The following is a 12,695-nucleotide window of genomic DNA, read 5'->3' on the forward strand; positions in this document are numbered from 1 at the left end:
ATTTGCTGTGTGACCTTGGGAGGCTTGCATAACCTCTCTGAGCTTTCATTTCTTTGTAAATTCCACAATATTACCTTCAAATGTAATCATGTAAGAAATAAACTGCAGCTGCTTCTCGGGTTTAGAGCTGCAACATCTGTGTGGGTTCTCAGACGTACCATAGCCCTGACTATAAATTATCTCATAGCCAAGAGAATCACCTCATGGAACTCGAAAGCAGAACTTTTACTTAGTCTGAGTTTTTGATATTTATTCTGGGAAACTTTTGGGGAAATGACTACAGTCAGTCCCTCTTATGCAACAATAAAGATGCAGACATTTTTTGAAAGAAAACTGAGTTCTAGTCAAATTAATGAGATTAATATAAGTAATTTATTGGAGAAGAATTTATCAATTTGGATAGCCTTTTATTTTCATTTGGAAATTGAAATTACATTAGTAGAGACAAGTTGATGGTTTTGGTTTCATTATTATGATATGTTGCATTAAAAACAATACTTCCCAGGTGACATAGATAGCTAAGAAAAAGAGGATTAAACCTCAAAAAGGGTAAGAAATCTAAAAGTCTAGATCAGTGTTTTACAGAACTCAGGTTTTCAGATGACTCCTTTGGGCTAATCAACTTTCTGCAGGAATGTTATGTATGGGCCATTTTTGGGCGACAATAAAGAAAAAGAGATAGAAGTCAGACCTGTGGGACTGGGAGGCCTGTGAGACTGGGAGGCCTGCTACGCAACTCAGAATGGCCGGGGCTTCTTGGATCCCGTGCTTCTGTTTAGAGGGCCAAATAGAACCGTCTTCTTTGTGGCAGATAAAACCATGGCTAGGTGCAGTGGCTCACACCTGTAATCCTAACACGTTGGGAGGCTGAGGTGAGAGGATCATTTGAGGTCAGCAGTCGAAAATCAGCCTGGCCAACATGGTGAAACCCGTCTCTACTAAAAATACAAAAATTATCTGGGCATGGTAGCAGGCACCTGTAATCCCAGCTACTCAGGAGGCTGAGACAGGAGAATTGCTTGAACCCAGGAAGCAGAGGTTGCAGTGAGCAGAGATCTCACCACTGCACTCAAGTCTGGGAGACAGAGGAAGACTCTGCCTAAAAACAAACAAACAAACAAACGAAACCCACGAAAAGACAAAAAAGACCCAGAAGCAGTCCTTCCGGTTAAATGATACTTCCTTGTCATATGAAGGCCACATGGGGTCCAGTGACCTGCTGGGCAAATGGAGTTTCCCAGTAATTCGGAGTGGGGAATGCCAAATCCCAAACCTACACCGTGAGCCCCATGGCGCTCTGAAGGCTGAGACTTGGTGTGAGCCGGGAACTGTCCTTTCGCTGTTGTGTTACATCGGTCTGTTAAGTTGAACCATTCTGGTGTTCTAGTCTTGTTTTTCCGTATTTGTTTTTCCGTTTCAGTTTAGTAGTTACAGGAGAATTAGAGCATATGGTAATGATATCTGCTTTGACTATAAAGTACATATTTAAGGACTGCGGTGGGAAATATGGCCTGTGAGAGCCCAAATGTTACAGGTTACAGTTGAGACTCTAAAAAGCACCTGGCCTCTCAGACTCAGCAAATGGAATTCTTGGTTCAAGAACTGGTTTGCCCAGCACGTGTCAGTGCCCACACTTGGAGCAACCTGCCAGCACCAGGATGGGTCCCACTGGAGTACGCAGCAGTCGATTCTCTAACGCGGTGGGAAGAACAAGGAGCAATTCTGAAAACAGGAGTGTCAAAGTCACCATCCCTTCTCTTGGTTCCTGAGAATCCTCAGCCTGAAGACACAAACACCTGCCTTCCTTGCTCCAGGAACCAGAGAGGTCGTGTAGACCTCAGGAAGTCTGCTCAAGGACAAGAGGCAGTCAGCAGCTTCCAGAACAGCTTCCAGATTGTGAGGGAGTGGGGGAAGGGCTGATATGGGAACAGGAAGGAACTCAGTTCTGCTGCTGGCTGACTGTATGCCCATAGACAAGGAAGTTTCTTTCACAGTCCAAGCCTGAGTTTCTTTAAAATAAATGTAAGGTTAAAATAAAATGTAAGAATGCAGTGGCACCCTAGGTGTAAACTGTGTGTGCCTCAGCATAGAGCAGACACACGGGAAATGCCAATTCCTTCCCAGTGCCCAGCCCGCCCCAGGCCCACAGGGGGCTGCCTGGCCTCTGCACCCAGCCTGAGACTCTACACTGAACTCTGGGGGCATCATTTCCCCTCATGGTTGCCCTGTTCACACATCATCTGATTTCATCAGGACAGAGAATGGTGGAAGGAGGTTGAGGCAGCAGGGAAAGTAAGTATCCGTGAGATGACCAACAGCTATTCTGGACTTCATAAAAATGTAAAGCTCTTCAAAGGGTGTAGAATAACAGGCACAGTCTTCCTCAACTTGTTGGAGTGGTTCTCGGCTTTCCCGGTCTAACGCAACTCACGGGACAAATGGCTGGTGGTCCTCAATCCTCCCTGCCTTCTAAGTTATTCTCCAGCCTGGCTTGTGCCTGTGTACCAGGTCCTGTGCCTGCTGGGGCCGCTAAAGCCATACATGTCTCCAGGTCTCTGAAACAGCTGCAGGACTCCAGCGGCAAGCTCATAGGATAAATTTAACAGGGCTTTTCCTGTCTACCTTGCCTGGATTGTTCTTATTTTTATTTGCAGAAACCAGAGAGTAAGGCAGCCCATCCATCAATCAACGCCTGCTGCTCCTCATGCCCCCATGGCAGGTATCAAATGCCTGCCGCGTTTTGGGGCCTGAGGAAGAGTTGCAGATGCATGTGGAAAGAGCTGAACTCTGAACCATGTGTTCATGCAGTACGTTTGCCAGGTAGCTGCATACTCCAGCGACTGCTCTAGGTACTAAGGATGGATTAGTCACACACCAGGCAAGCCTCTGCCCTTGTAGAGCTGTAAGGTGACCAGTGCAATGAAGGAAGATGGGGAGGTGAGGGAGGTAAGACCTGGGAATGTCGGGGAGGGGGCAAGTACGTGCAGAAGCTGAGTGTGTGAGCTATGAGGACAACACCACGAGAAAGAGTATGCAGGCAGGGGGAGCGGTGAATGCACAGTTTCTGAAGTGCCCTGTGCTTGACATACTCTAGAAAAGCCAGGGAGCTAGTAGGGCCAGGAAGGAGTGTTTTGTCTTATTTTGTTTTTCAACATATGAATGAACACATGGGAACAGTGCATGCTGGCTGGTTACCATGTAAGCCATTCACCTGCTCTTGCTGGTAGGATGGTAACGCTTCCTGAACAGAGGTGTCCAGTCAGCCTGGCTCACATGCCCTACCTACAGGGGGACGATAAGCCGTCACACAGCTTGTGGGTCTGAGCCATGCTGCACAGTTCCACCAGACACAGCAGTCGTGCCTCCAAAGACCTGGGCAAGGCCGAACTCCACCTGCAGGAACCACACAGCTGTTAGAGCTGACGTCTTGGCTTTCTGTGCTGGGAGGAGCTGTCCGGGTCTTCTGGATTTTGGGGCTGGACACATCTGAGCTGTGACATTTTGCTGTAGTTGCTGTACCTCTTTGAGTATCTCATTAATTTCTACAATGGGCATAGTAATAGCTAGTAGCATGTAGAGTTTTGGGGAAGAAAATCAGATCATGTAAGTGATGCTGGCTGAACTGTGTCCCCAAAATTCATTTGTTGACGTTGTTATCCCAACGCCTCAGAACTTGACCTTAGTAGGAGAAAAGTCCTTTAAAGCAGTGAGTAAGGTATGTGAGACCCTGGGCGCTAGCTGAAACCCTAATGCAACAGGACTGTGTCCTTATGAGAAGAGGAGACTAGGACGCAGACACACAGAGAGGGAGGACCATGTGCGGAGCAGGGAAGAAAGGGGCATCCGCAGGCCAGAGAGTGAGGCTCAGAGGACCCAGGTCTGCCCACCTTGATCTTGAAACTGCAGCCTCCAGAGCTGTGAGAAGACACATTTCTGCCTTTGCCCCTGCCTGTGGTGCTGCCAGAGGAGCCCGAGCTGACTGTCAACTGGTGAGGACCCCCAGGAATGCGCGCCTGTGCAATTCAGCCCATGGACTCCAGGGAGGCCCCAACTGCCTGTGGAGGCAGGTTTGGAGTGACCACGGGCTGGATGTCCTCACAGCTCCTCTTCTGTTTTAAAAAATCTGACACTGACATAGCTTAGAGGCTGATAGGGCCAGAGTCATTTCACTGTTTTGGCTTAAATGTGTGTGTTTGCTGTTTTTTCCCCTTGCCCTGAAGTCCCTTGCTGTGTGCCGGCCCATGGGGCGTGTGTCTCTGGGGGCCGGGTGGGAGCTAGAAGTGGATTTGGACAGGTACAGGGGGCCCTGCCCTGCCGCCTCACCCTAGTGGCCTTGGGTCGCAGGGTCCTCATGTGTGAGCAGGGCAGTAACAATGCCTTCAAGAACCCAGCCAGTTCCTGCAGGATTCTAATGTGGTGATGGGGCAGGGGACACTGATGCTCCTCTCCCATCCTTGGCCCATCCCGAGCTCAGAGCTCAGCTCACAGCCTGTCCTCACTGATCATGAGTCCCTCAAGCATCAGCACTTCTCGGTCCTCAGCCTGAGCAGCAGCCTGTGCAGGGCAGCTGGGAATGCCAGGGCATAAAAGCCTCAGCCAGCCTCTGTGGTGAGGGTCAGGAAGCAGTTTCTGGCGGGTCAGCTTTTGGGCGTTTCATACCTGTCCCTTCAAGACTGTACTCCAGCTCCCCACAGAGCACCAGTCTCGGGAAGCATCTGCCCTGGCTCCTCTCCCTTCCCCATCTCCCTTCCCCCCACCTCACCTCCCAAGTTAACCACCTGCATCCAGGTCTTTGTCTCAAGGTCTGCTGTGGGATCTCAAACCATAACAAGGAATGAAGCAAAAAGCTTCATGAATATCATTGCTGCTAAAACATCATTCATCTCTGTATCCAACTCTCGCTGGTCCCAAGCCTGACTTTGAGTAATCCTATATGTTGCAAACTACAGACATGCTCTTCAGTTGCCTCGGGCTCTGAGCATTTATTGGAAAAACATAAGCACATTTTCTGTTTATCTAGACCAGCACTTCTTGACCTGGAGGGCTCGCTAAAACCCAGCGTTCTCATTCAGTGGACAGTATGAGTTGACTTGTTTCCCCAAAAGGAGATGTTGCAGTCCTAACCCCCAGTGCTGTGCATGTGACCTTATTTGGAAAAAGGGTCTTTGCAGACGTAACCAAGTTCAAAGGCAGGCACACTCAGGATGCGCTCTAATCCAGTGTGAATGAGGTCCTCATAAGAAGAGAAAAGAGAGACATAAGTGTAAACACATGATGGGGGCAGATGGCCATGGGAAGAAAGAGATAGAGCTTGAAGTGATGCGGCCACAAGCCCAGGGACACCTGGGTTTCCAGGAGCTGAGAGGAGCGAGGAGATCTCCTTCCCTAGAGGCTTCAGAGTGAGCGCAGACCTGCTGACAGCTTGGTCTCAGACTTCGAGTCTCCAGAGCTGTGGTAAGCCGCCCAGTTTGTGGTGCTTTGTTATGTCAGCCCTAAGACATTAATCCAGGGGTAGGAACTTTTATTTATTTGTTTGTTTGTTTATTTGTTTTGAGATGGAACCTTGCTCTGTTGCCCAGGCTGCAGTGCAGTGGCGAGATCTCAGTTCACTGCAACCTCTGCCTCCCAGGTTCAAGCAATTTTCCTGCCTCAGCCTCCCTAGTAACTGGGATTACAGGTGCGTGCCACCACGTCCAGCTAATTTTTGTATTTTTAGTAGACATGGGGTTTCGCTATGTTGGCCAGGCTGGTCTCAAACTCTTGACCTCAGGTGATCTACCCGCCTCGGGCTCTCAAAGTGCTGGGATTACAGGTGTGAGCCACTGTGCCTGGCCGGAACTTTCATTTCTAACAAAATCCTCCGTGCTGCAGACGCTACCATGGGGAGCTCACTTGGAGGACAGCTGGCCCAAGTCACGCCTATCCCTCCCAGCCTGGCCCAACACGCACATGCACTTGGAGAGGGTCTGAACTCCACACACACAGCTAGCCACCTCTCCAGCTTCCTCTCCCACAGACCCACCTTCCCATGTGCTCTCCTGGGGTGTAAAGAGTCCTGGCACCCCTCTCTTCCATGGATCTGCACACACCCATCACTCTGCCTACATCCCTCCAGCCTGGTCTAGACAGCCTCAACTCCACAACTCATAGCAGATGCAATTTCCTAGAGAACCTCAGAGCAGTTTGGGTCAAGGTTGTTTCAAATAAGTTCCTGGACACTTAAAATTAGCTTCACGTTCTGCTTCTCCCACCCCAGTGTTTAGTGGAAGGTCTTGTTTATTCTTGCACAGTCTTGGGGCAGTGGGCAGTGTCCTTGGTTTGAGCAGCATGGAGGACTTCAGCTTCCTCCCATATCCGGCCGAGTCCACCACACAACATACCGTGATTGCTGACAAATGCCTTGGGCACATTGCCTGCCCCAGCAAGTCCCTCCAAGTCAGGAAAATGAAGAGCAGAGATTGTCATTGTTTAATGAACATAACTCAAATTTCCCATGGCCTGCCTGGACCTCAGGAGAAGGTCCAGTCTTTACTCAGCAGGTGGCCACAGAGCCTGAACTGGCTGCATTCTACCACAAGCCACACTAAAGTTCAGTAAAGGAAAAAGCAAGGGGAAACAGCCTGGTTCCCACTGGACGCCAAGGCCAGGGCTGGGAACCACTGTGTCCACCCTTTGGCTTCTCCTCTCTGGTGAGTGGTACATTCTAAACCTATTGGAGGTCACAGCAAAAGCCTAGAAGCTTGTGAATTCTCAAGATGCTTTGGGGAAGTAAACACAAAGGAATTCAAGGTCAAGGGCACTGGGAGCCCATTTCCTGTCTCAAGGAGTGGGGCAGACGTTTGCCTAAGAACCTGCCCCAAAGGCCACATGTGGTCTCTGAGGTAGGTCAGTAAAGCACACCAGAGGAAGCCAGAAAAGGGGACTTTCAACCCCAGAGCTGCCCTTGTGTGGCTGAACTCATGCCAGACATGGAACAAAACTGCTGACTTTGTAAGAAAGAGGTCCTCTTGCAATCTCTGGTCCCTGGACGTGCCAAGGTGCTGACCAGAGCTGCAAAACAGGCCAAGTCACCAAACTGCTCCAGGTCAGGAGCCCGCATGCAAGTTTCTGGTTACACCTTCTCATTTTCCTTCCAGTTTAGGAATTGTGCTTTTATACAGAGATGTTTTTGGAACCAAAAAGTCATCCATAGTCTACTGCCCAGAGAGGCTCACTGCAGACAGGTCAACAGGTTTCTGCAAAGTTTTAGATATAGTTAAGGTTACTCTGAAGAGTTTCAAATCTTGGGTTTCTCCCACTTGATTGTTTAAAGATAAACATTGCCTTGTATGTGCACAAACTCATTGCCAACATATTTAATTTATGCATAACACATCATGTGGTTACATGACAGTTCACCTAATCATACTACTATTGTTGAATTGGTACAATACTCCTTTTGTTTCAATAATGGTTTCATGATATTAATGCAGAACACTGATTTTGTAATTAAGACGATTTTCTTAGAATGGACTCTCTTAAGATCAAGGATTTGGAGAAAAACACACAGATTTTCCACCTGTGCACCTACGTGCACACACACCACACACACACACATATCTTAGATTTTAGTTTGGCTTCTGCCGCTAACCGGATGTTTCAACATGGTCAGGTCACTTAACATTTCTGGATCTGATTTCTCTGCATCTGTGAAATGAAAGGCTGAAGCAGAAGTCCTCTGGTTCCCTCCAGCTGGAGCATGGGATGATTGTTGCCAAAAAGATTCACATGGCCCTTTCCAGGGTAAGCTTTAATAATGAGTGAGTCCATGTCTGCACTCAGGCTTGAGCATGTTTGAGTAGGCTCCTCTATCGAAACCATTTTTTGTTTGTATCCTTGGTGGAATCCACATATTAATGATTTATAAATCATGATTTTTCAGTTGGAAAATAACACAGCTACTGGCTTCTGTGCCCTGCCATGTGACTTCAGCAGGGTTGACTTCTTCTGTTTATTCCTCACATCAAGTATCAAGACTATGGGTGAGAAAAAGGTAAGTGGCTTTAAAATCACAACTGAAAAGCACCCAGACAAACCCCTTAACTCTATCACACTCTGCAATGTAAGAGATCAAACTTAGGCCTGGCCTGATCTCTTATCACCTCCCTTTCTCATAGACTTGGGAGTACCTTCCAGGGATGGCAGGTGTTCAGTTATCCAAAATTCATCAAGCACCTTTCTTTAAACCAGGGAGAGAAACTAATAGTTGAAATCACAAATAATGAACAAGAGCTACAAAGTATGACTGGGCTTTTTGGATGTGGATTTGTCAGTATTAATTTGTGGGAGTCTCAGTGACCAGATGCCGGCCGGGAGCTCACACTCCTGTAACATTCGGGAGAGGTGGGGGATTTCCATGCTTCTGGGGATTTGGCATAAGTCCTTCAAACTCTGGTCTCTAATCATCCACCACATGTGTTCTGGGACCTTGACATCCAGTCTGGACTTGGCTATCTTCAGATAGTTCACCTGCAGCCAGTTCTGGGGCTGAAGACCTGGGCTACCTTCCTTCCTGCAGGCCCCACGGTGCCATGAGCTCTCCAAGTTGTTTTGCTTATTATCCCCACGAGGCTGAGTCCCCCTAACAGCCATGAGCTTGCTGGAAATTGGTGTAACCCACAAAAGCTTTTCCAAGTGATGGGGTGTCACCAGGTCAAGGTGAGAAAAATGAGGTCTTTGGAGATTCAATAAGTTTGCTCCAGGTCAAAGCAGATGATGTGGATGTGGACAATGCCGAGGCTGAGGGTAACTATTAGGTCTTAACACACAGAGTGTTACAAATCTTTTCACATCTTGCCGTTTTTACTCTTACAGCATCAGCGAGCTAGAGCTTTAATACCTTAAACAAGTATACTTGAATACTGAGGCTCACAGAGGAAAGAAGTTTCTTCCAAGATTTTAAAATTGCTGCCAGCTTTGCAATAACACAGCATTCCCAATTCCTCATCTAGTTGTCTTTCTGAAAGTAGGTTTTAAACAAGTGACGTTTGAGAAGAGGAAAGCAGCCTCATGCAGGATGAATGCAGCCCTAAGTTACTACAGTGCACAACCCCAAAGTCCAGCTTAGAGCAAAGCACTCAGGCTGGGCCGTGCAGCCCTGTTGCTCACACAGCAGGTCCTTCTGGGCGTGAAACTCTAAAGAGGCTCTTGGTCTGTGAAACATGAGTTTTTCTAGTTTCTCTCATGGGTTTTGCCAGCACCTCCCAGCACAGCCTCTGTTCGATTGTTTGTGTGGTCAGCAGCGCTCCATAGACAGCAGAACTGCAGGGCACCCAGCAAGGTGACTCTGGCTCTGCAGAGAAGCTGAGAGACAGGAGCCGAGTGTGGTATGAACAACAGCTGACAGGCAAGGCTGACACAATATCCTGGCTCTTGATTCTCATAGAATAAACAATTTGACAAACTTCCTGAAATCCCTACCCTGCATCACACCAGCAGAAGAAAACACTGGACTTCCATATTAGGCTTGGACCGTAGCTGGCCGGTTGAACTGAAGTCCTTCTCCATTCTATCTGCACGGGTAGAACTAGTGATTGCCCAGCATCCCTGACACTAACATTTGGAAGTTTTATCATTCTACACTTAAGCATTGTAACTCAGCACCAGGGTCAAACAGGGTTAACCCTGACTTCTTTTCATGCTACCCCTTCTCTGCCCAGATTTCCAGAGCTGGAGGCCTTACACTTGGTGGTGTACGGGAGCCGGCCTGGGCTGACTTAGGCTTGTTTGCAAAAGCTGATTGTGAAATTTCCAGGAATCTCACAAGCTGGTTCTTAAACATACTCATTATTAAAAATAAACTTTGTAAACCTACAGGTAAGTAAATTATATTTTTTAAAATAATAAATATTAAAACCTTCTTCATGCCTGATTATTTTTACTGCAACCTGTGCTCTGAAGGTTATCTGCATGTGTGGAGCCTGCTGTCCGGTGGTGGGCTGCTCACACCTCCTCCCCGCTCCATGCTCCACAACATCATGTGGAGGCTGAAGCTAACCCTGGTGGAGGTATTCATACCACGGAAAGAGGCAAATGATACAAACGGGTTATTTTCTTTTCCTGAAAAGTTGTAGTTAATGATTTGCTGGGCCCACTGCTCACAGTTCATTGCTATGCCTTCTAGCAACCAGCACTGGGCAGGGTGCACGGAGGCCAGATATTCCCCAGATGTTCTTTTCCAGAGAAGCTCCTTGGAGTTTCTCTGAAATTTCTTAATGTGGAAGAACTTGCTGAGCATCTTTGAGGGCAATGCTGGCTGAGACACTTGGAGACCCACCTCCAGCAGAATGGTGACCACATTGGCTCTTTCCCCAGTCCCCAACTGCTTACCCCATATTGCTGGACCTTCTGCTCCTAAGGTCACGGCACAGGCAGGGTAGGGAAGTCATAGAGCCTAGAGTTCAAATCTAACCTTGAGCACAGCCTTGGCACAAAAACTTGCTCTGCACATACCCCAGTCTATTTGTCTGTAAATTGAGAAGATCACAGGACCCTCTTCCCAGCGTTGTTATAAAGCTCAGGAAGCAGGAAAAGTCAAAAACCAAATACGTCGTTCCTGGTCCTACCCTTACCCTGGCGTGGAGCCCTGGCTCCCCTCACAAGCACTTCCTCACCAACCTGAGCCAGCCTCACCTGGCCTGCAGGGGTGTGACAGGCCGTGCTGGAGCTGAATGGGTCCAGGGTCTGCACACACTGCAGGGGCTTCAGGGTTGAGCAGGAGACAAGGGTCAACTGCAGGACAGAATGGGTCCCTGAATCTGGCATCCATAGTGGACTTCAGCAGGCCTAGACAATATCACAGCTAAAAGTCACGGTCTGATCAGAAAACTGGAGGAGCAAAGTGTCAATCAGATGGTCCCACGGGCACTCCTGATGCCGGTTCCAGGCTGGCAGGGCCACCTCCCGGGGGATCTGGAGCAAATCAGCATAGAGACCCTCTGTGTCAGTCAGAACTCTCAGTGTTAACCAGCACATCCTCTTTCTTTATTCTTTCTCCACCCTCCACCCTCCTCCCCAGGACCCTGACCTCACCTCACAGCCGCCAACTCCCTCGGCCCACTCCTGTCTTTGGTAGTTTCTGTTCATCAAGGAGTGACAAGTCACCAGGCATGGGAATCAGCACTGAGCGCATAAACCAAAGAAAACAGGAAAATTCAAAAACACCTTTTCACTTCAACAAAGTCTCCCTTTATGCTGAACTGAGATTTTGTGGAGGTGCACTGTTACTCTGCAGGCCATTATATAAAAGTCACAACAATTAAGTGAGCCACAAAGAGAAGAGAATCCTGTGCACAATCATTACTTGATTCTACACCAAAACCGTGACTCAGTGACTCCTCTCTCCATGTAATAAATTTCTGCTGCAGTTGGTCACTTAAGATTTCTCAAAGCAAGTTTGATTTCTCTACTAATTTCTGTTTAACAAGTTTTGGGGGAAGAGAGGGTTAGTGGCTAAACTCTAGTTCTATAGGACAGTGCCTTTACCATTTTTTCCCTTGCAATGTAAACCTTTTATCATGGACATTTTCAAACACATAGAAATCCAGCGAATAATATAATAATGATTAATACATAATGAGCTTCATGCGCCCATCATCCAGACTCAATAAGTTTGATGCACAGTCAATCTCATGGCATCTGCACCCCACCATTCCCCCACCAACTGTTTGGAAACAAATCCTAGACAAGATAATAGTTCATCTGCAAATGTTTCAGAAAATATCTGTGGAAGATATAAAAACATTTTAAAATACATTGTCCAACAGCATTAACATACCTAAACATTGAGAATCATCATTAAATATCCAATGAGAGTTCATGTTATCCTAATTTTTCTGTGATCAATTTCAATAATTTGTTTGAATTGAAATTCAAAGAAGGTGAAAAGTTGGAATTTATTGACAAGTCTCTTAAGCCTGCTTTCATCTGTAGGTTCCTCTCCCTCCCTGACCTCATCCCCAAGCTAAAGACGAAAGTCATTTGTCCTGGAGAGCTTCCCACAGCCTGGATTTTACCAATTGCATCTCTATGGTATTTTTCACTATGTACTCCTATCCCCCGTCTTGACTGCAAATTGGCAGTACAATATGGATGTTTGATCAGCTTTAGGTGCAGGTTTATTTATTTGTTGATTTATTTGTGATGCTGCTTTGTAGGTGGTGCTGGGTACTTCTCTCAGGAGGCGTATAATGTACAGTTGTCTCTTTCTTTTACATTAGCAGCCATTGATGATCATTGCCATTACTTGATCAAGGGGAGTAAAATAGTGATATTATAATTCTATTATTACTGTCTCACTTACTAGTTGGAAGGTTTTCATAGTAAGAAAATTGGCTTCATCAACTGTTTTGTTGCCCTGAGGTACAACTCACAGAGAAAAGGTAGATAAATGCTTGATTCTGTCCTTCTATCCACGATTTTTTTTTTTAATGATGATTCTTTAGAATTCTCCAAAGGTGGAAGTATGAGTTATTAGTTACCTATTGCTAGATAACAAATTACTCCAAACTTAGTAACATATGACAACACACTTTTGATCTCACAGTTTCTGTGGGTCAGAAGCCTGAACGTGGCTCAACTGAGTCCTCTGCTTGGGGCCTGACAGGCCGCAGTTGATGTGTTTACAGGGGCTGTAGTCTCATCTGAGGCTGGCCTGG

The 12,695-nt window shown here is 47.2% G+C and overlaps 1 long non-coding RNA gene across 1 annotated transcript; it reads left to right on the plus strand.

The window, feature by feature from the left end:
- Positions 1–5,267: 5,267 nt before the first annotated feature.
- On the plus strand, positions 5,268–11,145 carry LOC117068227. Its single transcript, XR_004431029.1, has 3 exons — positions 5,268–5,454; positions 7,922–8,032; positions 11,057–11,145. It is a non-coding gene; the product is annotated as an uncharacterized LOC117068227 (long non-coding RNA).
- The last annotated feature ends 1,550 nt before the right edge of the window (positions 11,146–12,695 follow it).

The sequence above is a fragment of the Trachypithecus francoisi genome, unplaced genomic scaffold (genome assembly GCF_009764315.1).
Source record: "Trachypithecus francoisi isolate TF-2019V2 unplaced genomic scaffold, Tfra_2.0 Lachesis_group21, whole genome shotgun sequence".
Lineage (NCBI taxonomy): Eukaryota > Metazoa > Chordata > Mammalia > Primates > Cercopithecidae > Trachypithecus > Trachypithecus francoisi.